The sequence below is a fragment of the Hippocampus bargibanti genome, linkage group LG17 (genome assembly GCF_051943395.1).
Source record: "Hippocampus bargibanti isolate YZ-2025 linkage group LG17, ASM5194339v1, whole genome shotgun sequence".
NCBI classification, from domain to species: Eukaryota; Metazoa; Chordata; class Actinopteri; order Syngnathiformes; family Syngnathidae; genus Hippocampus; species Hippocampus bargibanti.
This window is the reverse complement of record NC_142750.1, coordinates 5,278,517-5,304,494: the sequence shown is the minus strand read 5'-3', so window position 1 is coordinate 5,304,494 and position 25,978 is coordinate 5,278,517. Positions and strand designations below refer to the sequence as shown.

The 25,978-nt window shown below is 41.7% G+C and overlaps 1 long non-coding RNA gene across 2 annotated transcripts in view; it reads right to left on the bottom strand.

The window, feature by feature from the left end:
• Positions 1 to 25,766, bottom strand: part of LOC148885374 (uncharacterized) — a 34,439-nt gene extending 8,673 nt beyond the window's left edge. Inside the window, exons 1-3 of one of the 2 annotated variants that reach the window (XR_016118117.1) lie at positions 25,627 to 25,766; positions 25,339 to 25,400; positions 21,561 to 21,688 (exon numbers count right to left, since the gene is read on the bottom strand). This is a non-coding gene — a long non-coding RNA (uncharacterized LOC148885374). The remainder of the gene's footprint in view (positions 1 to 21,560; positions 21,689 to 25,338; positions 25,401 to 25,626) is intronic. The other variant, XR_016118118.1, reaches the window with a different exon arrangement.
• Between the last annotated feature and the right edge of the window lie 212 nt (positions 25,767 to 25,978).

The following is a 25,978-nucleotide window of genomic DNA, read 5'->3' as shown; positions in this document are numbered from 1 at the left end:
CACCATGCTTTTGTAAAATGGAACCCAGAGAGAAAGAATACAATGAAAACAGCAAGGGCCACAAAATTGAGCCTTGTGGAACACCATACAGCACAGGTGTCAAAGTCAAGGCCCGCGGGCCAAATCCGGCCCGCCATATCATTTTTTTCGGCCCGCGAAAGCAAATCAAACTTGTTAAATTCCATGATGATTGCTAAAATCTGAGCCAAAATTTCATATTTTTGGATGTCAACCACAATAAAAGTCATTATTCTTGACTTCAGATTTGAAAACGAGTTATTCATTAATTTGCTGTGTGCTCTATATGTAATATTTGAAGGGATTTAACCATTCTAATGGGTTCCCCAAATTCATAACGGCCCTCGAGAGGAAACCATAACTACAATGTGGCCCGCGGCAAAAAATGACTTTGACACCCCTGCTATACAGTATTGATGTAGAACGGGACTATATTTTTCATGGACATAGAACTCTAAAATTGATGCGATGGTTAAAACCAGAAAAAAATGGATTTTCTTTGGACAACTGTATGGCCAATTGGATTAGTTTAGATCGGATTAGCCTTAATTAGTGTCGCAGTGGAGAAATTTACATTTCACAGCAGCAAAGTGATGAAAGTAAGAGGAAAGGAAGACTAATATTGACTCATACACGTAAAAATAGTTGAAACCCTGCATGAGTTACTAATCACCAAATACACTGAGGCCTATTGAAACCACTTTTTTAAAAATAGCGTGAGCTCCAAACACCTCTCTTGATGTATCTGACCAAGTTTTAGCAGTATCACCCTCCCACCTGGCATCTACGCGGACGTGCGTGTGTGTGTGTGTGTGTGTGTGTGTGTGTTTTTTTTTTTGCCGCGTGATGCCCGACTGCGAGGGAGTTAGCACTGGAGAGCGCTTCTCATCTCAGACTTGGCACGGGAAGGGTCTCCGGGTACGAGGAGAACAATGGTCTTTCCTTGGCTGCTGTCAGCCAGCAAACACACTACGCTGGCACGCTCTCAATGACGGGAGAAGGGGGGGGAAAAAAAAGGAAAAAGAGCGGGATGTTGACAAGTGGGATGGATGGGCACTCATGCACACACGCACGCGGGTGTACGCACATGCACCAAAAATGTGTGGTATCAAAAACGGGACGGGATATTGCGCAATGTCATGAATGACGCTTGTAATAATGACTGCAATGATAGAACAATAAAATGGGTGGCATCACATGAGAGTTCAGATCAGCGAGCAAAAATGATATTAGATTAGATTAGCCTTTATTAGTCTCACAGTGGAGAAATGTACAATACAATACAGTTTCTAGAATTTATCCTGTGACTGTAAAGTGTCCTTTTTGAAAGGGTTTTGAAAGGTGCTTATAAATGAAATGTATTATTATTTAATTGGATTGGATTAGCCTTGATTAGTATCGCAGTGGAGAAATTTACATTTCACAGCAGCAAAATGATGGAAAGAAGAGGAAAGGAAGAAATAGAAAAAGAAAATATAGGAGCTGCTGTAAAGGCAATCCCTCTCTTCGGCGCCATCTTGAAGTCAAAAGATCAACAAAAAAACTAAATAACAACTAATGTGACACAACACGAAAGACACAGTCATTCAATTTTAAGCACTTTCTGCACCCTTTGTTGTATGAAGCAGTTCTAGGTGAAAGAGGAGAGCATCAAAGCGTCCTTTTCACCAGTGGCTTTAACAACAGATAAAGCTGGAACAAAGCATTAACATGGAAAAAAGGGAAATTGAGCCCCCTTGTGGAATTGAAAAACATTGCCAGAGGCCATGGCCAGCGCTTTATCGGCACCCAAACAAAAAAAATAAAAATAAAAATGAACACATTCGGGAATGGCGCTCTACGTCGTGTTTTCAATACCCAAATACATTTGTGAATGGCAGTGAATGAGTTAAAATGTGATGATGATTATTTTTTGTTTGCACAATGACAACTTGGACATTCACAACATACAAATCCACTTTGATTTTAACGTTCCATATGTGAAGAAAAACAACAAATCGGTGGACCTTAGTGATATTTTCTTCTAGGCGTGAACCGTGCGTGCATCCTTATGAGCGAGGATGATGATGATAATGAGGAAGACAGGAGATGGGCTTCAAATATGTACGAGTGTGTGTTGAAAAGGGGGGTGGGCGCTCTAGAGGTAGTGGGAGTGGGAGTGGGGGGTTAAATTCTGTGACATCTGTTCATTACAACTAGAGTGTGTTTATTTTTATACAGCCACAAGCAGCGAGCTCAACTGGCACCGCTGGTTAATGTACCAGGCTCGCACTGCCAATGAAATATTCACCAGCAGGCAGAACGGGAGGAAGAAAAAAAATAAAAAAGAAATAAAAGCCAAGAGAGGACAAAAGACAGAAAAAAAGAGAAAACAAAAAGATGTGTGGCTAATGCCTGTTGTTGTTGACACGCGCAAAGCCTCCATTTTTGTGCAATTACAAAAGAAGCAGATGAAGATCTATCTATCCATCCTACCTACCTACACCCACCCCCCCCCACTCCCCCCCCCCCCCCACACACACACACGCACACACACACACACACACACACACACACACACACACACACACACACACACACATATAAAATAACCAATCTGTATGTATTGTAGTGTATTTTGGACAGCCACCCTCATTTCAAGCTCATATAACTCCAGACCCATATAATTTAGGAATGAACTACAGTAAAGTCTCGTTATATCGATATTCTCGGGAGTCGGAAAAAATATCAATATAACCGGACTATCGATGTATTTTTCTCCTTGATTTTCTCCTTGCGTTCATAGAAATAGTATCGTAATAAGCAGTACTATCGATATAACCGATATCGATATAACGAGACTTTACTGTATTTTGTTTTAATGAATGAAGAGGGACTAAGATTTCTAACGCCACATTGAATGTTTATGTAGTCCTAAAACGCAATATTCTGTGGGTCTTGCAATTTGAGTGACAATGACAAAAACCCTGGCAATGGAGTGGACATATTTTTGCACATCATCTGGCAGTGAATGAGTTCAACAAATCTTTAGTAAGTATCATGATAAATCTGACAGTCATATGTCAACAAAATAATCTCTTTTGAAAATGTGCTCTCTGACCTCCACATATATAACTCTTGGACTGATTTTTATTTTTGTAATTATTTCGCCAACATTAGGAAAAAAAATCAGTGACAGAAGGCGGGACAGATGAAGTGTCAATCATTTGTTGTGCATTGGCGGGCAAACTCATTGCTAGTTTTCAACACGTCCACTACCCCCCCGCCCTCTTTCCCTGACCTATTTCCTTAGGCGTCAGGAGTTTAGCTGAAAGTCTGTCGGAATATCCACCTCTAGTTAGCAGCAACAGTTTAAAAAGAAGGAAATGAAGTTGGGAAATGAATGATTTTAGGTTAAATTAAAATTTCAAATCCAGTGGAATAATATTGAGACAATTTTAACAGGAAGTAGGTACGCTACAGTACGCTACAGCTCCACCACGATTGTTTCTGTCCAGTGAACCGAGCGCACTTTGTACTCACAGTCGTATATCATTGCATTTTTGTAAAGTACGTAATCGTTTTTCACTGGATTTTCCAAGCTAAGCAGCTTATGATGACGTATTACACGTTTCCCTCTATTCTGGTTCTTGAAATTTCCGAATACGACAATGAGAAATGGGGGGAAAATTTGATTGAAGTTTACGCTCTTTTTGCTAACACTACAGTTTATAAAGGTGAGTAAGTTGTATTTTTATAACTCATAGAAGTGGTGGAATATATATTTTTCTCCATAACTGCCTAGTTTCAATCAAAAAGAAGCATTAGCATATACATTTCTAGAGCTCACAATTTTCTTTCCTAGTATTCAGTGACAGCCATTTTTGATATCCGACGAAATTCTGCTTGCATTCGATCGTTGATATTTGCTAATTTAGATTTTGAATCTTTGCTTGTGTTTTCTGTTCTTGTTTAAAATTTCAAAAGCTTTCCAATGGTACCTAACTTGTTCTTGAAAATCTGCCAAAAATTGAGAAAGTTATGATAGTTTCAACTGCAATAAAGAACGGTCAGAGATTTTTATTGTTTTAACTGTGTAATTACAGGCAGAAGATCCCCTCATATTTCGAAAATTAAAAATTCCATTATTTCCTTATTATATGTCACAGAACAATAATCTAGACAACATTTGAAAGCTATTTAAAGGACAACCGACATCACTTTTTTGTTTCCTAAGTGACATCAGAAAAACGTTTTATAGCATCTAAAATACCCAGAACACACAGTATGATATTTTTAGTCAAATGCAAAACACCAATAAAAATGACTTAAAGTGTCCAAAAACTACTTCAAATTGAACCCGGAAGTGGCCAGTTTCAGAAGGTCCCGCCCCCTTGTTCGTGTCACCCCAAGACGTCTTGCTGGAGAATCAAAACTGGCTTCAGATTCGGAGAATATGCTTTCTTGTTACTCATCCAGTTATGAATATGATTCAAATAGTTCTGAAGAGGAAAGCATACATGTTTGCAATCGATTAAAGAATTTATTCCGGTCATTTTGATGCATCCGGAGAGAAATGTAGTGACAAACTCTTTAGTACTCACAGTACCCAAAAAAAAGGCAGAAGAGGCGACAAAGCTCCGTGTAAAGATCAACACAAAGTTTTCAGACCAAACAAAGTACCGCAAAATGCATTGAGGTGATGCAAGGTATGTCCTTTCTCGGTTAGGGGCATTCCTTTAGTGACGTCATGTACAGACTCGTCACCAACTCAAAAACAAGACTTCCGGAATATTCAGCGCGATTCTTAAAACGTAAAATATCGCTATATGCAATGGAATCTTTGTAAAATACGCTCAGTGGAAGTCATTTGAAGCGATTTTACAAATTATAGACACAACTTGTCGTCGGTTGTCCTTTAAATGCACTTTAATATGGTATTAGAAAACGTGTGATGAATTATTATTGAAACATTTTGTCACATCTCTATAGGAAGACATTTGGAGTTGTTAGAAAGTTCCGATCGTACATCTCCTGAAAGACGACGCAGATTCCAGCCAATAGTTGAGGACAAGCCCCCTCTAATGAATATCTGATGTGCAGATGCACAGGATCTCTTAATTCCCCCTTAATCCCCCCCCCCAGCCCAGAGTGTCCTGAGCCTGTTAATCACAACCCTTTAAACCTTTAATCTGTGGCACTCCAACACGCCGACCTGCCAGCGCCCCAATGCACCACCTCGAAACCCGTCGTAGGAGGGACCCCCCCCCCCACACCCACCCCTTGCGCAGACACATGTGACATATTGAACGCCCGCAGCCAGATTCTTCCCCATGAGCAGCATTCCAGAGCAGGCCTTCCCGCGGGAGCGTTGGTAGTCCGGAGAGGTTCGGGGTGGGGGTGAGTGGGGTCTGTCAGTGGCGTCGAGGGCGGGGTTGTTAATGGTAACGTGTGCTCGGTCACGATGATTGGATTAATTCTCTTATGCTACTTCAATGGGGAGGTGGGGTCGGTGAGGAGGGTCTTTCACAATGTTCATGGAATTGGAAAAGTGTCACGGGGAAATGATGGAATAGGCAGGGATTTTTTTTTTGGCAACAAATCAAGCAATTTTTTAAAGTACAGTAAAGTCTCGTCATATCGATATCGGATATATCGATAGTCCCGGTTATATCGATACTATTTCTATGCACGCACGGAGAAAATTACATGCAAACAGGGTCGGATATATCGATAGTCCCGGTTATATCGATATTTTTTCGGACTCCCTTGAATATCGATATAACGAGACTTTACTGTATGTAATTATCTCAAGTGTATACAGACGCTCCCCAATTTACGAACATTCGAAGTACGAGGTTACGGGGCCCCTTGGCAATAGTCTCTGTAAATTTGGTATACAATTTCATTGCTTTGCGGATGACACCCACCTCTATCTCTCCAGCAAACCCGACGCCTCTCTTCCACCTTCTTCCCTTTCACTCTGCCTCTCTGAAATTAAATCCCGGTTTACCCATAACTTCCTCAAAATTAACAGTCAATTCGACCGTTTCTACCGCCGATCATGTCAAAAGCCAATGTAGCTCCCAGAAAATGCACAAGATGGCGCACAAGCTCTGTTGGAAATGGGTTGATTTGTCTGCTGGGAGTTTGTGTCAACTAGTATCTAATAGTAGTCTTGGTGTAACACACAACGATTCACCATTGCGTTATTTGTGTGTTTTCCTTCTAATTTCGCCATCAACACGATTGTCATGATGCTAAAAGAAATGTTAAATAATTTTGTGTGTTCTGGATTTTGGATGGGAGAAAGGTGCGCATTTCTCCCCATCCAAAGCAGTCGAGTTGGGCGACCACTAATTGACTGAGACTGATTGAGAAGGTGATTGCAACCACCTGGTAATGGCCAATTGCCGCTGGGATCTGATTGGCCAGAAGCTCAGGTGAAGCACCTTTAAAACTAGACTGAGCCAGTCACTTTGAGGAGGAAGAAGAGGGACAAAGGACAACCTGGAGAGCAGTGTTACCTGGGGCCTGCCGAAAACTGATATCAACTTCAAATAAAGAAAACTCACAATACCCTTCCTGTATCTGGCTGAGTGAACTTTTATCAACTTTCCACCTGCTTGCTGTCTCGCCGCACGACAACGATGTTTTCAGACCAAAAAAGTACCCAAAATGCATTGTGTGTCGCTTTCTTAGTCAGGGGCGTTCCTTCACGTCACGTCAGGAATCGTCACCAACTCGAAAACAAGACTTCCTGAATATTCAGCAGGAGTTTTAAAACATCAAATATAGCTCTATGCGGTGGAATCTTTGTAAAATACGTTCAGTAGAAGTCATTTGAAGCCATTTTACAAATTCTGGACACAACGTATCCGGAGACGTCGGTTGTCCTTTAATGTTAACACAACAAGTCCTCAATCTAAATCCATCCTGACTTTCAAATGTGGTGAATAAAGGTTAAATACGATACTTCACACTTGAAATAGCGTTCCATCAAAAGTTTACCACCGTTGGATTGTTGTGTTTGTTTCCTCGAGTGCCAAAAAAGGAAGTAAATCCTTCCTCCTCCTTCCACCGTCGTAGATTAAAGGGATTAGCAGCCAAGGCGAGCCGCTAAAGCCGGCTAATTCTCACCCGAGCTCACAGCACAGGGAGAGACGAGGCTAACGAGAAGCTACGAGACGCCGTCGAGTCCCCTTTGGAGCAGCTGTGCTACGTGGCGCTGCTAATTTAACTCTATTAGAAGTAAAAAAGTTTTACAGGGGAAACTTTCTTTGACTCTAAACTTTTTAATCTCTACAGTTATTTATGATTTGAATACTGAGCGCTTTGCTTTATGTATTTCTGTCCATTTCCTCTTCAAATTGTTTCTTTTATTTAATTCCCAGCTGCATTTGTTGTTGACGCGAGCTGTCGCGCATTCTGTTACATGGTGATTTGATTGTTTTTTTTCTGTCAAATGTAATTAAATTAAGCGGCTTTTTTTTTGGTGCCCTCAATTTACAATATGCATAAAAATGAAAAATATATATTTACAGCATGGTTGGTGATAATGTAATTTCCTCTTGTATGGGGGAGAGTCCAGTAAAACAATACCAAATGCTACACTAATTAAAAGTGTTTTATTGTTTTTGTTTTTTGATTGTCTTGAGACAGTTGGCATTCGTTTATTTATCGTATTTTCCAGTGTATAAGGCATACCCAAAAGCCGTGATTTTTTTTTTTTTTTTTCAAAAGATGACCCTACACACGCGACACATTTATCACAGGTATGCATTTTGGAGAAGCTGGCACGTGTGCATTGGTCTCAGTGTATTGCAAAGACAATAAAAGTGAGTGGGCGAAAGGAGAGGGGTGGGGGCATGTTTTGGGCACACGCTCTCCAGCAGGCAGCGGACAATGTGGGGCTGGCAGAGGGGCTGCTTGGTGCCAGGGGGAATAAAGTGCCACATGGTGCACTCTTATGAGAGGGAGTGGGAGGGGCGAGCCCTGGAGGCGGGGGTGTGGGTGACGGGGGGGTGGGGGCAGTGTATGTGCACAAGATGCATCTATTTAGTGTAAAATATGAAGAGAAATGTGCCGCAGGAGGTGGGCAAAGTATGGTGCACGAAAATATTTGATTACAATACAATAAAATATACCTGGCTGGCTATCTATTTGCTATCTATTAGCTGTCTGGCTAGCTAGCTAGCTAGCTATGTAACTGGCTATTTATTAGCTATATGGCTGTCTATCTATCTATCTTTTACCTATCTGTTAGCTAGCTAGCTAGCTTTATATCTATTTGAGTTACTTCCAGGTTGAGTGAACACTGGCGCATGTGGCTGCTGCTGCTCACCCGCAGAAAAACTGATCCTGTGTCTGTAAAGTGACCTTGAGAGTTTTGAAGGGTGCTTGTAAATGAAAGGTATTATTATTATTATTATTATAATACAATGCAATACATGTTGATTGATATAGTGCTTTAACAACAAGTGAAGTTGTGACATGGACAGCTATCCTATACAGGACATAAAACAGTCACAAAGATAGTAGAAAGCAGCAGGGAGTAAAACGAAGTCTAAATAGTGCTGAGTCAAATGTCAATATTGCCAATGCCTAATTTGCCCCACCCTCACTGCAATTAATTATAGATGAATCAATCACTTGCTTCAACAATTCAAGGTATGTATGTATGTATGTATGTATGTATGTATGTATGTATGTATGTATGTATGTATGTATGTATGTATGTATGTATGTATGCAAGCATGCATGTATATATTTATTTTTGTGTATTTATTCATTTATTTATTTGTTCATGTATGTATGTACATGTATATATATTTATTTATTTATGTATTTATTTATTCATTTGTTTGTTTGTTTATTTATTTGATTGTGTATTTATTTATGTATTGATTTATGTGTTTACTTATGTATTTATTGTATGTATGTATACAATTATCATTATGTATTCATTTATGTATTCACACATTCATTCACTCATTCATTCATGTATTAATTCATGTATTTATTCATTCATTTATTTATTTATGTGTTCATGTATATATGTATGTATTTATTTATTTTACGAAAGGGGCTGTTTTTTCCTACAATGTATCTGCCATTTTCATATAAAATGATTATCAATGCTACTCAGCATTTTTTCCCCACAAATATTTTGTATGTGAATTTTGCATTTCAACACACGTCAATCAGCGCATGTTTTCGCTCTTTGTCATCCATATTACCAATGAATAAAGATACAAATCAAATGTCGAAAACTAAAACTAATCCAATTTCAAAATGATGAATATTCTAAAACAAAAAATAAATGATAAAGTTGTTTGTTTGCCCCCCCCCCCCCTCTCATCTCTTTTTTCCAAACCAAATGGAGCACCAGAGCACCAAGTTTGCTCAGCCCTGATGTCAAGTATGAAACTGATTGTGTGTGCGTGTGTGCGGAGAATGGTTGAGCACACCATGGGGGGGGGGGGGGGGGGGGGGGTTAGTGGGGGTGGGGGCAGTCCCACTTCTCTTCTGAATCTTAAATTCCTCAACATCTGTTCAAATCTTCTTGGGTTGCAATGTTTTTTTTTTACGCGTCTGCGTGTGTGCACGCTCGGCTGAAGGTGCTCCTTAATGAGACGCCGGCTCATTTTCTGTAACATACAGGTGATGCCAGGTGCCCGAATGCTAAACAAGGCGATCGCCTCAAAAATCTGCCGCCAACCTCCACGAAAAGTGTCAAACGTGAGTTTCCACAACAACTAGGTCAAATAAACGGCCCAAGAGTGAATACACTCGAGTATTTTTTGTGTATGTACACAGCACAGATTGGAAGATGTGGGTTAGCATTAGCATCCCACGTGCACGTGTGAATGCAAAATGACAACGGGACATGAAATATTTACAACGCGCTCTCTGGAGTGAGCGTGACGGGTAACGGCAGCTGCGCGAGACTTTTGATGCCGTGTTTCGGCGCGTCGCTCTTCTGTCATGTTTACCAAAATTACGTTGTTTTTTTTAATTAGGCTGCGATTGCTTTCCACAAACAAAATATTAGCCGCGTTAAAGAACGTTTGTTGACAGCGCCATTCTGTGTTCTTAGAAGGAATCAAGAGCTCTACATGTTTAGACTTTCCGAAAAAGAAGAGAAACTATGCTGTCTTTTTTAAGCTTTTCCATATTATTAAATGCGTATTCTTTCACTCATTCACTGGCAGACGACGTGCAAAATGGTTGCACTCCAGTGCCAGGGTTTTTGTCATTGTCACTTGTATACTAGGACCCACAGAATATTGAGTTTTAGGACTGCATAAACATTCCATACAGCGTTAAAAACCTTTGACAATCGTCTTTCATCAGGAAAAAAATAGTTAATTCCTAAATTATATGGGTCTGGAGTTATGAGCTTGAAATGGGGGCGGCTGTACAAAATACAATCCACACATATTGATTTATATAGCGCTTGAACAACAGCTGAAGCTGTGATAAGCGCTAACATGCACAAAATGCAAATGTTGCCCCCTCGTGGAAGGGAAAAACATTGTCAGAGGTCTGACCAGCGCTTTATCGGCACCCCCCCCCCCCCGCAAGAAAAACCAAAATCCTAATAAATTTGGGAATGGCAGCTCCCCTACTTAAAAACATTTGCATTACGAACAACGGTACATCCGAACATTTTTGCCGATATGTCGAAAAAATGTTTGGACAGAGACGCTGTAAGATAGATTTTGTATTGCGCGCCGTTTTCCAAGTAGTGCTTCTTTCCGCCGCTACTACAAACGTGACGCTTTCCTTTGCCCAGTTCGTCACAGTGCCAGAGTATGTAAACGTTATCCCAACATGCTAAAAACATTTACATTAGTACAAACCATTCCAGGTTACTTATACAAGCTTTAAACATACTTATATAAATCTTAAACACAATTAAATGTATTATTATTATTATTATTATTACAGTAAAGTCTCGTTATATCAATATTCTCGGGAGTCGGAAAAAATATCAATATAACCGGACTATCGATATATCCGATCCCGCGGGCATGTAATTTTCTCCTTGAGTTCATAGAAATAGTATCGTAATAAGCAGTACTATCGATATAACCGATATCGATATAACTAGACTTTACTGTATTATTATTATTATTATTATTATTATATAGGCCTTAAACATACATTCCATACAAAATATAGCAGTGAAGCAAATTATGAACAAATTCACCTTACGAACATATCTTGTTCGGAAGTGTCTGTATATAAAATCATTATTATTATTATTATTAATACATTTCATTTATATACAGCCTTTCAAAACTCCCATGGTCACTTTACAGTCACAGGAAAAGTTAGCTAGCTAGCTACCTAGCTAGCTAGCTAGACAGCTTATCGACCCTGATTCTTCGGTTTTAGAGTAGTGTGAAAAATGTAAGAGACCCTTGGAAGAAAAGGTCTGGACACGCTTAGTCGCAAGTGTCAAATGGACATACGTTGAAAACAACAATCTCGCTAACCCGGTGTCAGTCTCGCGCCACCTTGACTCCAGGCTTGCCAAATTTGTGTCACATCCGATCAGCTTGTCATACGACCCGACGCCAAAGTCACGCTGCGGTAGGAGGCCATCTTGAGAAGGTCAAACCGCAGCTTGTGACTTGGACTTGAAAGACAAGTGGGAGGCGGTTGTCGTCCTCCTTTCGCAATTAGCGGCACAATCGAGTTTATGAGCTCTAATCTGACAACGTCTAGCAGCACCGTCTCCCGCCGAAGCCCCTCACCTCTGCCTCTCCTTCCCTTGATGCCTGCTGGCACTTTGGGAGCGGTGCCCCACCAATCCCTTCGCTACCCCCGCCCCCCCGCCTCCTTTTCTGGATGCCAGCCGACGGGCCTCGCAGTGTGGCACGCCATCTGCTGCCGCCCGCCCCGGCAACCCATCCTACCTACCCCTCCCCTTCATCACTGACTCGACTACACCACCTTCACCGCCCCAACCCCTGCAGACAGCCGTTACCCACAATCCTCCTCAGCCTCGGCGCATCGAACAGGAGGCTTTCGCACAGATCACTTCACCCCTTCCATGCCCCCGCCAGAGAGGAGGACGATGAGGAAAGTGTGTGCGCGTGTGTGTGTGTGTGTGTGTGTGTGTGTGTGCGCGTGTGTGTGTGTGCGTGTGTGCGTGTGTGTGTGTGTGTGTGTGTGTGTGTGTGTGTGTGTGTGTGTGTGTGTGTGTGTGTGTGTGTGTGTGTGTGTGTGTGTGTGTGTGTGTGTGTGTGTGTGTGTGTGTGTGTGGCCGCCTCTCGGGCAAAAAAAGAAATAAAAAAAAACGCATCGACAAATAAGCATCTATTTTTAGTTCCTAGAAAAGTTTTATGTTATATTTGGTTCAGAATATCACTGACTACATTTTTAAATTCTATATCATATAGCTCATTGTTTCCCAACCCTGATTGTGCCAAAACACCTATTTTTCCAGACACCAATTTTTACATAAATGATAAAAGAAGAAAAACATGTATGATACAGATACATGGCGATGGCATTGATATTCTATGTGTCAACCATGGGGAATCCATCATACATTAAATGCTAGCTGCTAGCATAGCGGGCATCAAGTACATTATAAAAAATTGAAGAATGATATTGATATGACGGTATATAAATACGATTTAAATACATTTCGAGAGAAATACTGTATACATCACCTAGGGGCAAAGGTTAGCTGCTAGCAAAGCTAATGTCACTTTTATTCGTCAAATTTTGAATCACTGTACAGTGATACCTCAGTTTACGAACCCCTTGGTTTACGAACTTTTCGGTTTACGAACGTTAAGTTTATGAAAATTTTACCTTGGCATACGAACTATTTTTCGGGATACACACGGCGCTGCCACAATGAGTGATGTGTCGTTCGCGAACGAGCCCGTTCTCCTAAAATTAAATGGCAGCCGGCTTGTTTTGGTCCTCTATTCCCCGCCCCCAGTTGTCGGTTAAAGCCACATGATTGGTCAAGAAGGCAGCAATGAGGGGGTGGGGGGGGGTTACAGATAGAGAGAGAGTGAAGCCAATCTCCAAAAAAGAAAATGGCTACGTTCCTCCTCAAGTGTTTAATGCTGATGAAACCGGCCACTCCGTTCAATTAAGCCATCAACGACCATCACAAAGGTAAATAAAATGACTTTTTTATTCAGTAGTTTATTTCTTAATAATAATAATACCATAGCACATTTATTATACATAAAATAAGGTATATTTGGTGTAGTTTTAAGGCTTAGAAAATAGAAAATTATGTTTTATGGGGACCTGAGAACGGATTATTCTCATTTTAATGGTTTCCTATGAGAAATTCATTTTTGGGATACACACTTTTCGCCTTACACACTCTCTCTGGGAACCAATTAAGTTCGTAAGTCAAGGTATCACTGTACTGGATTTTTTTTAAATTCTTTTCATTCCATTTAGATTCATTTGTGCCTAAAGAATGCCAATATCATACTATTAACATGACGAACATACTGATATTTGGTACTACGAACATTCACACGCTAAGTATGGATGTTTTTGCTCATCAAAGTCAAAATACGACAGCGACGGCGGTAGCAGGAGCGCTGGGAGGGGGTAGGCAGCTTATTCTGCCTCTATCTTTTGTGTGGAGCCTCTTTGCTGGCACGCTATCCATCAATGAGCGCAACATTTACTCTTTGGATCAGAACCAACGTTACCAGATATCTCGCTATCGCTCTTCCCCGCCCCTCACTCTGCTCAAACACACACACAACAGCCGCATTAGTATTCAGTTGCCATCCAAGGGTTTTATTTCCTGTTCCCATCCCAAATTCTCCTGCTCTGTGTTCGGGGGGAAATTTTTTTTTTTTTAAATCGACGCTTTGACGTGGCCTCTTCCACACACTCAGCCGATGTTAATAATTTATCCAGTGAGCTGGTGCAGAGCTGGCTGGCATCCAGGCCCGCCGTCGCCACTCAACCTCTATTTATGACACCGTGTGTATGAATACGCGCATCCGACGTGCAGGAAAATTTGCATCGGCAGCCATGAGATGGAAATTTGAAGTTTAAAAAAGGGCGACATGTGCTTTTTGTATTCCTGGTCCAGATGGGTCTGGTTGCTGTGTCATTTCGCTTCATGTTCACTCACACAATGTGGGCTTGTGTGACTGTGTGCTGATTGCCAAATTTCAAAATAAAATGGTATTAATAGCTCACGGCTAACAGGTTATTTCTGGTCCAATGTAGGTGCAATGTTGGTTTGTTTTCACACATTTGAAACAGAACATTATACGATGCGTTCACAACAAGTACAGTGATACCTTGGCTTACGAACTTAATTGGTTCCCAGACAGAGTGTGTAAGGCTAAAATTGTGTATCCCAAAAATTAATTTTCCATCGTAAACCATTGGAATGAGAATAATCCGTTTCCAGGTCCCCATAAAACATACTTTTAAGCCTTAAAACTACACAAAATATACCTTATTTTATGTATAATAAATGTGCTATGTTATTATAATTAAGGAAATAAACTGTACTATATAATAAAGTCGTTTTATTTACCTTTGTGACTAGATGGCTAGATGGAATGGAGTGGCCGGTTTCATCAGCATTAAACACTTGATGAGGAACGTAGCCTTCTTCTTTCACCATCTTGAGGAATGATCCCTTGTAGGTGCTTTCTCTGCGATAATTTTACCTAGTTCCTCATCAATAGTGTTCTGTTTAGCTGGGTTGATAGCTTTTTGCATCAAGGGTACAGATAACTTGTGCGGGTTATTTGTGGAGCATGATTGATGGAATATTTTAACCTTTCAGTCTACACTCTGCAAAGTTGAAACAAGTCCAAATTTCACTGTCTTCTATCCATTTGCTCATTCTCTCTCTGTCGTCTGCCTGTCTCTTTAACAAAAACCTGAACAAATTCGCGAATTGCGCTCTATGTCATATTTTCAATTCCCGAATAAATTCGTGAATGGCAGTGAATGAGTTAAGCGAGCGCAAAAAAGGGCAAATATTTTGGACTCCTCCCAGGCCCTCAAAATTTATATTACAGTAAAGTCTGGTTATATCGATATCGGATATATCTATAGTCCCGGTTATATCGATACTATTTCTATGCACGCACGGAGAAAATTACATGCAAACAGGGTCGGATATATCGATAGTCCCGGTTATATCGATATTTTTTCGGACTCCCTTGAATATCGATATAACGAGACTTTACTGTATTATAAAGTACAGATTAAGGGTAGAATATATAACCTATCTATAAGTAAACATATCCGAGGCCTGCCAAGCTCCGGATTTGATCGCTCATCGGATCTTCTCACACGGCAAAAAAAAAACACGTCTGCCGGCGTGCAACCTGCACTGTCATTTAGCTTTTAAGATGGCGGCGGGTCAGCGCGCCAGACGGTGTTGGCGCGTGTGAGCAAGCAGCGATGGACTCGCACGTATGCAAGGATGTCTATGAGAGAGGGGAACGAACACCCGCACACACATATGACTCATATGCGTACGCACACCCGCATAGCGATGTTGACAGGTGGCTGCGGTAAAGAGGTGGTCCCTGAGCTGGGGTCCGCCTGTCTGAGGCTGCGGCAAAGAGGAATAAAAAAAGCTCCCGGCAGCTGTCGCCCTAATTCCTCTAACACGCTGCTTGTGCTCTGATTAGAAAACAGATCTGGCCTCTAATTTACTCCTGACACCAACTAATGCGAAAATATCTCAATCGCCACGGAAGAGGCGGGCAGCGGCCACGGGTGTGGCGGCAGCTGCGGTCCGGAGCGAGCCCAATAGGTCAAGTGAGACGCCTCACCAGGGGGCGCCGCCTGCCAACTTCCTGGAAACATCCACGCTTGATTTATTCGCCTTCTCATTTGTTGTCACCTTTGGCAAGGCATTTTGATGACCAGCCTGGAATGTTTAGAAATGTTCCTGCGGGAGCCCAAAACTCTTTGCGCAATTTTTGAACGAGCCAATTCGACAAAATTCTGCAAAGATGTTTTTTTTTTCCTCTCGCTATGTTGTCGTTTTGATGCGAACGGTACTGGATGTATAGTGGGATTGAACTGGCGATTTTCCCGGCTTGGATAGGGATACCTCAAATTTGCAGTATTGGAGGCCAAAAATACATTATTTCTTGGCGCACCTTTAATGAATAGAAAATGTTTTCCAATTATAATATATAAATAGATAAATACATAAAAGTTTTCCAAATACAGTGAGACCTCAACTTATGAACGGAATTGGTTCCCAGACAGAGTGTGTATCTCAAAAAAGAAATTCCCATAGGAAACCATTAAAATGGTAATAATCCGTTCCCGGGTTTCCATAAAATACACTTTTCAACTAAATAAGCCTTAAAACTACACATAACATACCTTATTCTATGTATAATAAATGTGCTATTGTATTGTAATGAAAGAAATGCACTGCACTGTGTCATAAATTCACTTTATTTACATTTGTGATGGTCATTTATGGCTTGATGGAATGGCGTTGGAGGTCGGAGGTCAAAGGGAATTGCTGTTTGGAAAGAGAGGCACATTACATGACGACTGTAATTAAAGAAATAAACTGTGCTGTAAAATAAAGTTTTATTTACCTTTTTGATGGTCGTTGATGGCAAGATGGAAGGAGAGTCACCTTCCATAAGGACTGTTGGTAACTTAACCTCTGGTGCTGTTCGGTTGTGTGCTTCCGCCGAAGATCACTCCGCCAGCCGTGGTGGGTGTGTATTATGAAAATAGTGCTTATTATAAGGTTTAATTTTCATAAATTTGACGTTTGTAAGACAAAAAGTTTGTAAGTTGAGGTGTTTGTAAGTTGAGGTCTCACTGTATAAGGCACACCACATTATAAGGCGCTATCGTAGTACACCTGTGTATAAGGCACAAGGTCATCTTTGGTAGAAAAATCAAGGCTTTTGGGTGCGCCTTATATACCGGAAAATATTGTACATGTAAGGCAAAATACTATCGCAATAATATCATAACTGCAAAATTTACAACATATATTGCATATCTTAACTTTTACACAGTCAAACTGTATGTAGTCAAAATTAAAATAGAGCCAGAGAATGTAAATAGAGGAACTGGAGCTAGAGTTAGGCTTTTTAATCCGGCCCGCCGAACTTGTCTAAATTATAGTAAAAACAGTGTCTGAAACTCATGACAAAAAGCTAGCGGACACCAGGGCAGACAACTATGAAAAGTTGCTGGCCCCATATTCCAGGTATCCGCGAAATAGTATGTAAATGCCATATATTGCATATTCCGTGAGACAAATGTATGAACTGCTAAGGGCTATTTTTCACGTTTGAAAGAAAGTTAATAAATTGGGTTGTAGTGTTCTTACTGTGCTGCACACACTATATTTAATGCTTTATACACTCCCTCCAAATGCTCCTGGCCTGGCCGACCCCTCTGTCAAATTTTAGAAACCATTATGGCCCGCCAGTCAAAAAGTTTGCCCACCCCTGAACTAGACCATATAGAAAACCATATCATACTTTATGCGTAGATGCAAAAAAAGTTGTAGCAATAAAGAATTCCAAAGTGATATTCACTTCCCACAGAGGAACATGAGGAGGAGGTGTCATGCTGTGTGTGTGTGTGTGTGTGTGTGTGTGTGTGTGTGTGTGTGTGTGTGTGTGTGTGTGTGTGTGTGTGTGTGTGTGTGTGTGTGTGTGTGTGCGTGCGTGTGTGTTTTTTGACGGGTCCAGCCCAGCAGGGGGTAGAGGTGTGATGCAAGGGAAGTGGGAGGTGACAACTCAGTGTCACATGATGGCACACTAGGTGTCACCTCACTCGGGACCACCAAGACCCGGAGAGACAGACAGACAAGAAGGCGGAGAGGGGTGTTTGGGGGGGGGGGGGGGGGGGGCGGCCATCTTGATGCTACACTAAAATGGGCAAAAGTATTGTGACAAAATGCCCTTTTTCACCCTCAGGGAGCTGACGAGAGTAAAAAGGAGTTGGTTGTATATAAGCTACATGTTTTTTTTAAACTCATTCATAGCCAGACGATGTGCAAAAATGTGTCCACTTCAGTGCCAGGGTTATTGTCATTGTCACTCAATTTCCAGGACTAACAGAATATTGAGTTTTAGGACTTTATAAACATTAAATGAAGCGTTCGAAACCTTAGACTCTTTTCTTTCATCAGAAAAAAAAGTTAATTCCTAAATGATATGGGTCTGGAGTGATATGATCTTGAAATGAGGGCGGCTCTCCAAAATAATAATAATAATAATAATAATAATACATTTCATTTCTAAGCACCTTTCAAAACTCTCAAGGTCACTTTAGTCGCAGGATCAGTTTATATGCCAGTGAGCAGCGGCAGCCACATGCCTCAGCGTTCACTCACCCCAGAAGTAACTCAAAGAGACAGAAAGCTAGCAAGCTAATAGATAGCCAATAGATAGCTAACAGATAGCAAATACAATGCAATACATGCATATTGGTTTATATAGCGCTTTAACAACAGCTAAAGCTGGAACAAAACGCATACAGGGGAAAATAGGGGAATGCTGCCCCCTTGTGGAAGGTAAAAACATTGCCAGAGGTCTGGCTCGCGCTTTATCGGTATCCAAGCAAGAAAAAACAGCGCTCTACGTCATATTGTCAATACACGAATAAATTAGTGACTGGCAGTGATTAATGTGTATTTCTACTTTTTTTTCTCTTTTGTGACGACTGTGTGCGTGCGTGTGTGTGTGTGTGTTAAAAATCCTCTTTTTTTATTTCCTCTTCTGTCTCTTCTATGGGTCCCAGGGGACTTGCTTGGCATCTCTCCCTACTTTTAATTCTCACTCAGCAAACTGCTGCTGTCTGAAGGCAAGCTGGCATCATACACACACACACACACACACACACACACACACACCATTGCGCTGGCATGCTGACGCCCTTCTTTCCCACTCGTCACCTCCTCAAAAAGACACGCCACGAAAGAAGACAACACACGTATCCTTCCCACGTCTGACTCCGGTGGGGCATTTTTGTGTCATTGTGTGTGTCGAAGAAGAAGCGGTTAAACACACACACACACACAGCAACGAGAGGTTACAAGTGGAACTCAAAGAGACTAGTGCAAATATACACACACACACACACACAATATGCGACTTGGAATACAAATCTAGCGTGATAGCAAACACTAAACGCGCTCGGCGAGCCCTTCAAGCGTACAATCAAGGAACTAAAAAGACGTTATTGGTTCATCGCCATCCATTCGAGCTTCGATGTTTCTTTCAAAATAAAACATCAGAAGGGAAGCTCTCAAACACACAAACACACACAAATACACTTCATCAAGCCCGACTTCAAAAGCGAGGGATGAATAAGTTAAGGATAAGACTGATGGGGGATGAATAAATAACACGATGGGAACCAAACAGGAAGCAGGAAGCAGGAAGGCGGTCGACTCGTGTCTCATGCGCGCCTAAAAACAGAGTCACGCAAAACACATGCACACCCTTCCAATCGCATTTATCGTCGTCTGATATCCAGCGGCGCCATAAATAAGGTGGAGGAATGTGCATGTGCAGCGTTCGCTCACCGGACTGATTGACTTAAAGGACAAACGACACCTCCGGACAAGTTGCGTCCATTATTTGTAAAATCACTTCAAATGACTTCTACTGAGCGTATTTTACAAAGATTCCACCGCATATAGCTATATTTTACATTTTAAGACTCGCGCTGAATATTCAGAAAGTCTTGTTTTCGAGTTGATGACGATGCCTGACATGACGTCACGTCAGGAACGCCCCCTGACCGAGAAAGTGACACACAATGCATTTTGGGTACTTTATTTGGTCTGAAAACTTCGTGTTGATGGCGAAATTAGAAGGAAAAACATAAATAATGCGATGGTGAATCGTTGTGTGTTGCACCAAGACTACTATTTGATACTAGTTGACACAAATTCCCAGCAGACAAATCAGCCCATTTCCAACGGAGCTTGGGCGCCATCTTGTGCATTTTCTGGGACGCTACATTGGAGTCCTGATGGCTCAAAATGATACGAAAAGACTTCTTTAATCGATTGCAAATATTTATGCTTTCCTCTTCAGAACTATTTGAATCATATTCATAACCGGATGAGTAACAAGAAAGCATCTTCTCCGAATCTGAAGCCATTGTTTTGATTCTCGAGCAAGGCAAGACGTGTTGGCGTGACATCACGAACAAGGGGGCGGGACCTTATGAAATTGAAACTTTCTGAGGTCAATATGAAGTAGTTTTGGGACACTAAGTCATTTTTATTAGTGTTTTTCATTGGACTAAAAATATCAGCCTGCGTGTTTTGGGTATTTGAAATGCTATAAAACGTTTTTCTGATGTCAGTTCGGAAACAAAAAAATTGTGTTGGTTGTCCTTTAAAGTACTGTAATGTAGTGACTTTAGCTGCCATTTGCGGCTTTTTTTTTTAGGTTCGAAAAAAAATCCCTGCGATTGGCTGGCAACCAATTCAGGGTGTCCCCCGCCTCGTGCCCAAAGACAGCTGGGATAGGCTCCAGCACCCCCGCGACCCTAATGAGGAATAAGCGGTACGGAAAATGGATGGAAAAAAATCCGTGACCAAGATAACCGAACCGCGAATTCGCAAGGGGTTACTGTAGTTCAGGATGCCACCCAGCAGGGGGCAGTATAACACAGGCATATAGGTATGCAGAGTCACAGGCGTAATTTGGCTTTCTCCTAAATCAGCTGAGACAATATCGATTTGCCGTTTTCGTTTTTATGTGTGTGTGTGTGTGTGTGTGTGTGTGTGTGTGTGTGTGGACAACTATAAGATAAGCAATTTTATTTTTTTAAGAGGAGGGGGGGGGGGGGGACAAGGCGTGAGTATGAACACACATACGCAAATGAAGCGGGGTTATTATTATGTTGCTCATCAAGCAAGGCGCAACGCGGACATTAATAAGCTGATGAATATGCATGCAGAATTTGTTAATTAAGCTAATTATTCCGCCGCAAAATGCATTCGTCTTCCAAGGACATCTTCCCCAGAATTCCAACCTGCTACGCTCATTAGTCATGCGATAGTTTACACCGGGCGGTGGGACAAGAGGTGGCGCAGGGAGGGGCCATGAGGGGGGTGGGGGCGGGGCGTGAATGTGGGAGGGAGTTTTTGACACAATATAAGGTCATCGTGGCTTTAAAGGAACGTGGCGACAACCCCTGAAAGGCGTATAATGGAGTTCTAATGGCAGCTTGGCCATTCATCACCCTCTCAAAAAAAAGTGAGAGGTCAATGAGAACGACTAAAAAAAAAAAAATAACAGGGGGCGGGGCTTAGGGGGGTTTCGCTTACAGTCGGATGTGCCAGACATTGGCGCAGGCTAATTCCCCCCTCTTCGCTGCTTTTCCTCTAATTGCTTATTAAAACCCTCTTAAATGAACTTTTGGTGCCAACTTTCCAACACATTAATTAATTGTTGGAGCCAATTAAGTGTCGCTGCGTAAATGAGCTTCAGCGCAAATGGTCCTGCAGGGCTCCTCTGTCAGAGCCGCCCCACCTCACCCCCCTTCTACACACACACAGAGCTACTCACCAGAACCACCAACATGGCCGACTTGTTTCCCCCATCAGCACCTCTGCCTTAAAGCAACGTCTGCACGGGGAGTAGAGGAGCTATGTGATGAGGCCTGGTGGAAACGTTGCATCATGCAGAGGACGACTCTGGAAATGTCGGAAGGAGATTGGAAACAAATGAGTAGTCATTGACCACGTTTTTCTACTTCTTTCATTCCTTTCATAACTTTGCTGCTGTGGAATGTAAATGTCTCCACTGCGAGACTAACAAATCCAATCCAATCACCTCAAGAAAAAGAACAATGTCATGATGTGAGATCTCAATTTCAATAGTAGAATTAACTCACGATATGATATCATAACAGCAGCAAAATCAGAATTTTGATCCGATACCTTGTTACATATTTTATCAATAATATCAATACAAGGTACAAGATAGCAATTGTGCAATGGCGGAAGAAAATAATGTTTTTGTAAACAATGCTCTTTGTGTATCATAGTGGCAAAAATTCATGTAGCTAAATCAGTGGTGGGCCATCAGGGCCTGCAAGGCCTTCTCTGCTAGCCTAAAAATATCTGAATCACAGACTAAGGTTAACTCATTCATTGCCATTCATGAATTCATTCAGGAATTGAAAATACGACGTAGAGCACCATTCCTGAATTTGTTCCGGTTTTGCGTTTTCTTGATTGGGTGCTGATAAGGCGGTGGCCATGGCCTCTGGCAGTTTTTTCTTTTCCGCATTTCTGCATTTCCATTTTTTTATGTTAGTGCTTCATTCCAGCTTCAGCTGTTGTTAAATCGCTATATAAACCAATACACTTTTTTCTACTTATTTCTTTCCTTTTCATAACTTTGCTGCTGTGTTACAGTTAGAGTGAATGCTGGCGCGAATGGCTGCCGCTGCACACCCGCACAAAAAAAAAGTCCTTATCCTGTGACTGTAAAGTGTCCTTGAGAGTTTTGAAAGGCACTTAGAAATTAAATGTATTATTATAAATATGTATGTATTGTTTTTTGGACAGCCACCCTCATTTCAAGATCATATAACTCCAGACACATATAATTTAGGACTTAACTTTTTTTAGGACGAAAGAAGAGAGTCTAAGGTTTCGAATGCTGTATCGAATGTTTATGTAGTCTTAAAACTCAATATTCTGTGGGTCTTGAAATTCAAGTGGCAATGACAAAAACCCTGGCATTGGAGTGGGCATTTTTGCACGTGTGGCAGTGAATGAGTTAATTATATTTTGTCCATAATTCTAAATTGTTCATCGTAAAAAATCAAACAGTTCTTTCTTCAAGTCACAAGTTATTTCCTGGCTAACGGAATCCTCTAGTGGACGTGTGGTGAATCACACCACACTCGTAGCTATGGATTGATTCAGACATAGCACTACTGAAGGCCAATGGTTGACATGCACGGCCATCCACTGAGCTAAATAAATTCACCAAAATAGCATCAACAGCTTTCAGGGTACAACTTCCTGGATGATAAACCTGCCAGAACATCTCATCCAGACTTGGATTTATTCCAAAAAGCAGGAAGCCGTTATCCCGGATTACGCTCGTCGTCTCCTGACCTGCCGTCTGTGACATCAGCGCACATCTGCACCTCCTAAAAACTCCCAGTGTGGCATCGCTGCCGTGGAGCGAAGGCAAAATAATAATGTGTGTGTGTGTGTGTGTGTGTGTGTGTGTGTGTGTGTGTGTGTGTGTGTGTGTGTGTGTGTGTGTGTGTGTGTGTGTGTGTGTGTGTGTGTGTGTGTGTGTGTGTGTGTGTGTGTGTGTGTGTGTGTCATGGCAGACGCTTCTATCAAGCAAAACTATAAAGTTCAGAGCGAAGTGAGACACAGTTAGGGTGCCGATAAAACAAACTGTGTCAGTCGCAGTAAAGAATATTTCACTGCTGGGAATCATGGCGGACATTTTTAAAGGGGGGAGTAGATGACAACTATTACGTGACTTCGTTTGAACAGAATTATTGATTAAAGAAGAGATGGATAATGGAGAAACAGACATCTGTACTTCTTTGAAGGTGTCGGACGTTTCGCTTCTTATCCAAGAGGCTTCGTCAGCGAACTAAAATCTTTTTGCTGGTAGTTTTGGCCCTAACCGATAAACATTTTAAGGCAAAAATTAGTGCATCCAAAAGATAGGCTGCCAAATGAAAAACAAAGTAATGTACTTTATTCAATACATTGTAAAAATGAAAATTGTAAAGAGCAATACATTGGGGAGACTAAACAAATTCTCAAAAAAAGACTATCAACATCGCAGGGATAATACCAGTGGCCCTCAATCTGCAGTACATATGCACCTAAAAGCTAGCTACCACACATTTGACGACAATGAGGTTAAAATCTTAGCAAAAGAAAATAGATGGTTTGAAAGGGCAGTAAAAGAAGCTATTTTCATAAGACAGCAAAAACATTCACTAAATCGCCATGGTGGGGTGAGGTCCAATTTGGATCGTTCCTACAACCGACTTCTTAGGCAACATAGGCTTAGTTATGCTGATGAGGTGATACCAGATCAAATGGGGCAATCAGGCCAGTCGTAGACCGCATACTCAGGCAGGACAATAGAAGTAATCAGTCAGGACAATACACTGCTTACTTCACTCCCCCCAACCTGAGAGCAGAGACCAATCTTAACAGAGTCCGGGACCACCACGTCCGGACAGTAGGGATGTATATGGGGCCAAAACTACCAGCAGAGATTTTAGTTCGCTGACGAAGCCTCTTGGATAAGAAGCAAAACGTCCGACACCTTCAAAGAAGTACAGATGACGGCTGAAGAAACCTTCTCATCGATGGACCACTCCTGTCTGACTGAGAGCTTACACGAACGAATTATGGAAAGGTGCATCATGGCATGACCAATCGAGGAGACAAACAGGCCCTTGACCTTGATCACAATGAAACATTACAGTAATGCGCCAGTCAGCCATCTTTGTTTTTTCCCCCCTGTATTATAAATCACCTTCCATCATCCTAAACGAATTAGCCGCCAAATGAAATACGCTCACTGTCCAAATCTGCATTGTTTGAAGAACAACTACGGAGATTGTCGCTAAATGCCATTCAAAGCATTAGCCATTAGCTTTTGTTCGTAGTCAGCTTTTAACAAATCGCACCAATCATCTTAGTTGGTAAACACATTTGGGCCAACGAGGGAGTCCATCTTGTTGAAAGCAAGACACTTGACAGCTATTGTTTGCGAAGCCCGTCGACAATTGCTCAAAATGGAGGCCACGTTCCATTCCTGTGTGCGGAATTGAGACAACATGCTCCAACCTGGCACGTTTATATGCATTCAAACCCCCCCTCACCCTTATAAGGTGCCCTTCTGATTGATGGCGCACGCCTCCTTCTCTCCACCCTGCTGATTTATTCGCCCGATCTCCGCGACTTGGCAGCGGCAGTGCCATCTCCTCCCTACAGACACATTCACTATTATTTCCAGTCCCGGCGGGTGAAGGCATCAGACAGAAACATACACAATAGTCACGCACGCGTGCACAGCTGCACACACACTGTCTGGTGTTACATGCGCATACAGCGAACTGGTGCTGGAGGGCAGGTGAGCTGCTCAATGAATGCATCTTTCACCCAGAGGCCTCAGCTGCACGCTTTGGGCCAAGAGGGCTAAGCGTCTCTGTTAGCCTGCCAAGTGAGAAGCTGGTGTTTGTGTGAGGCCAATCCACATACAGACACACACACACACACACACACACACACACACACACACACACACACACACACACACACACACACACACACAATGTACCTACACGCAGCCAGAGTGCATGCAGCTGGCAGGCTTGCCAATCAGTAGTTTATGATGCTTGTCTGCCTGTCAGGAGGACCATAAAGAGATCAAACCTCGCTTGATATTCAGAAACAATGCTACTTGGTGCTTTTTATAAAGTCATTGTCACTTGAACAAAATTTTATGATGGCAGAAAGTTTTTAAAGTTGTATTAATATTAATAGCCCTGTCAGGGTTATTTTGTCAACGTTTCATTAAAGGAAAGCCTACTTGTAACTAATCAATATTAAGACAAGTCAGCGGGTCGTACCTGAAGATGCTAAAGCTAAGGAGCTAACGGGCTTTCGGTTTCAAAGAGAAGCAAAACAAGACTGACAACGAAAACAAGAAATGGAATATCTAAAATTTCTTCAAATAGAGATATGATATCTCTGTCAATTAAAAATAAATACATACATATTATAAAAACGCAGACTATCAATGTGGAGGCCGGGCGCCTATGTTTGAAATACGCACCGTTTCCGGGTTTACTTCCGAGTGACCGCTGATTCGTCCACACACTCACGTGACCACCATCGCGTACATGTTTATAATAAAAAAATATATTTCGTTTATAAGCCCCTTTCAAAACTCTCAAGGACGCTTTACAGTATTCGTTTTTT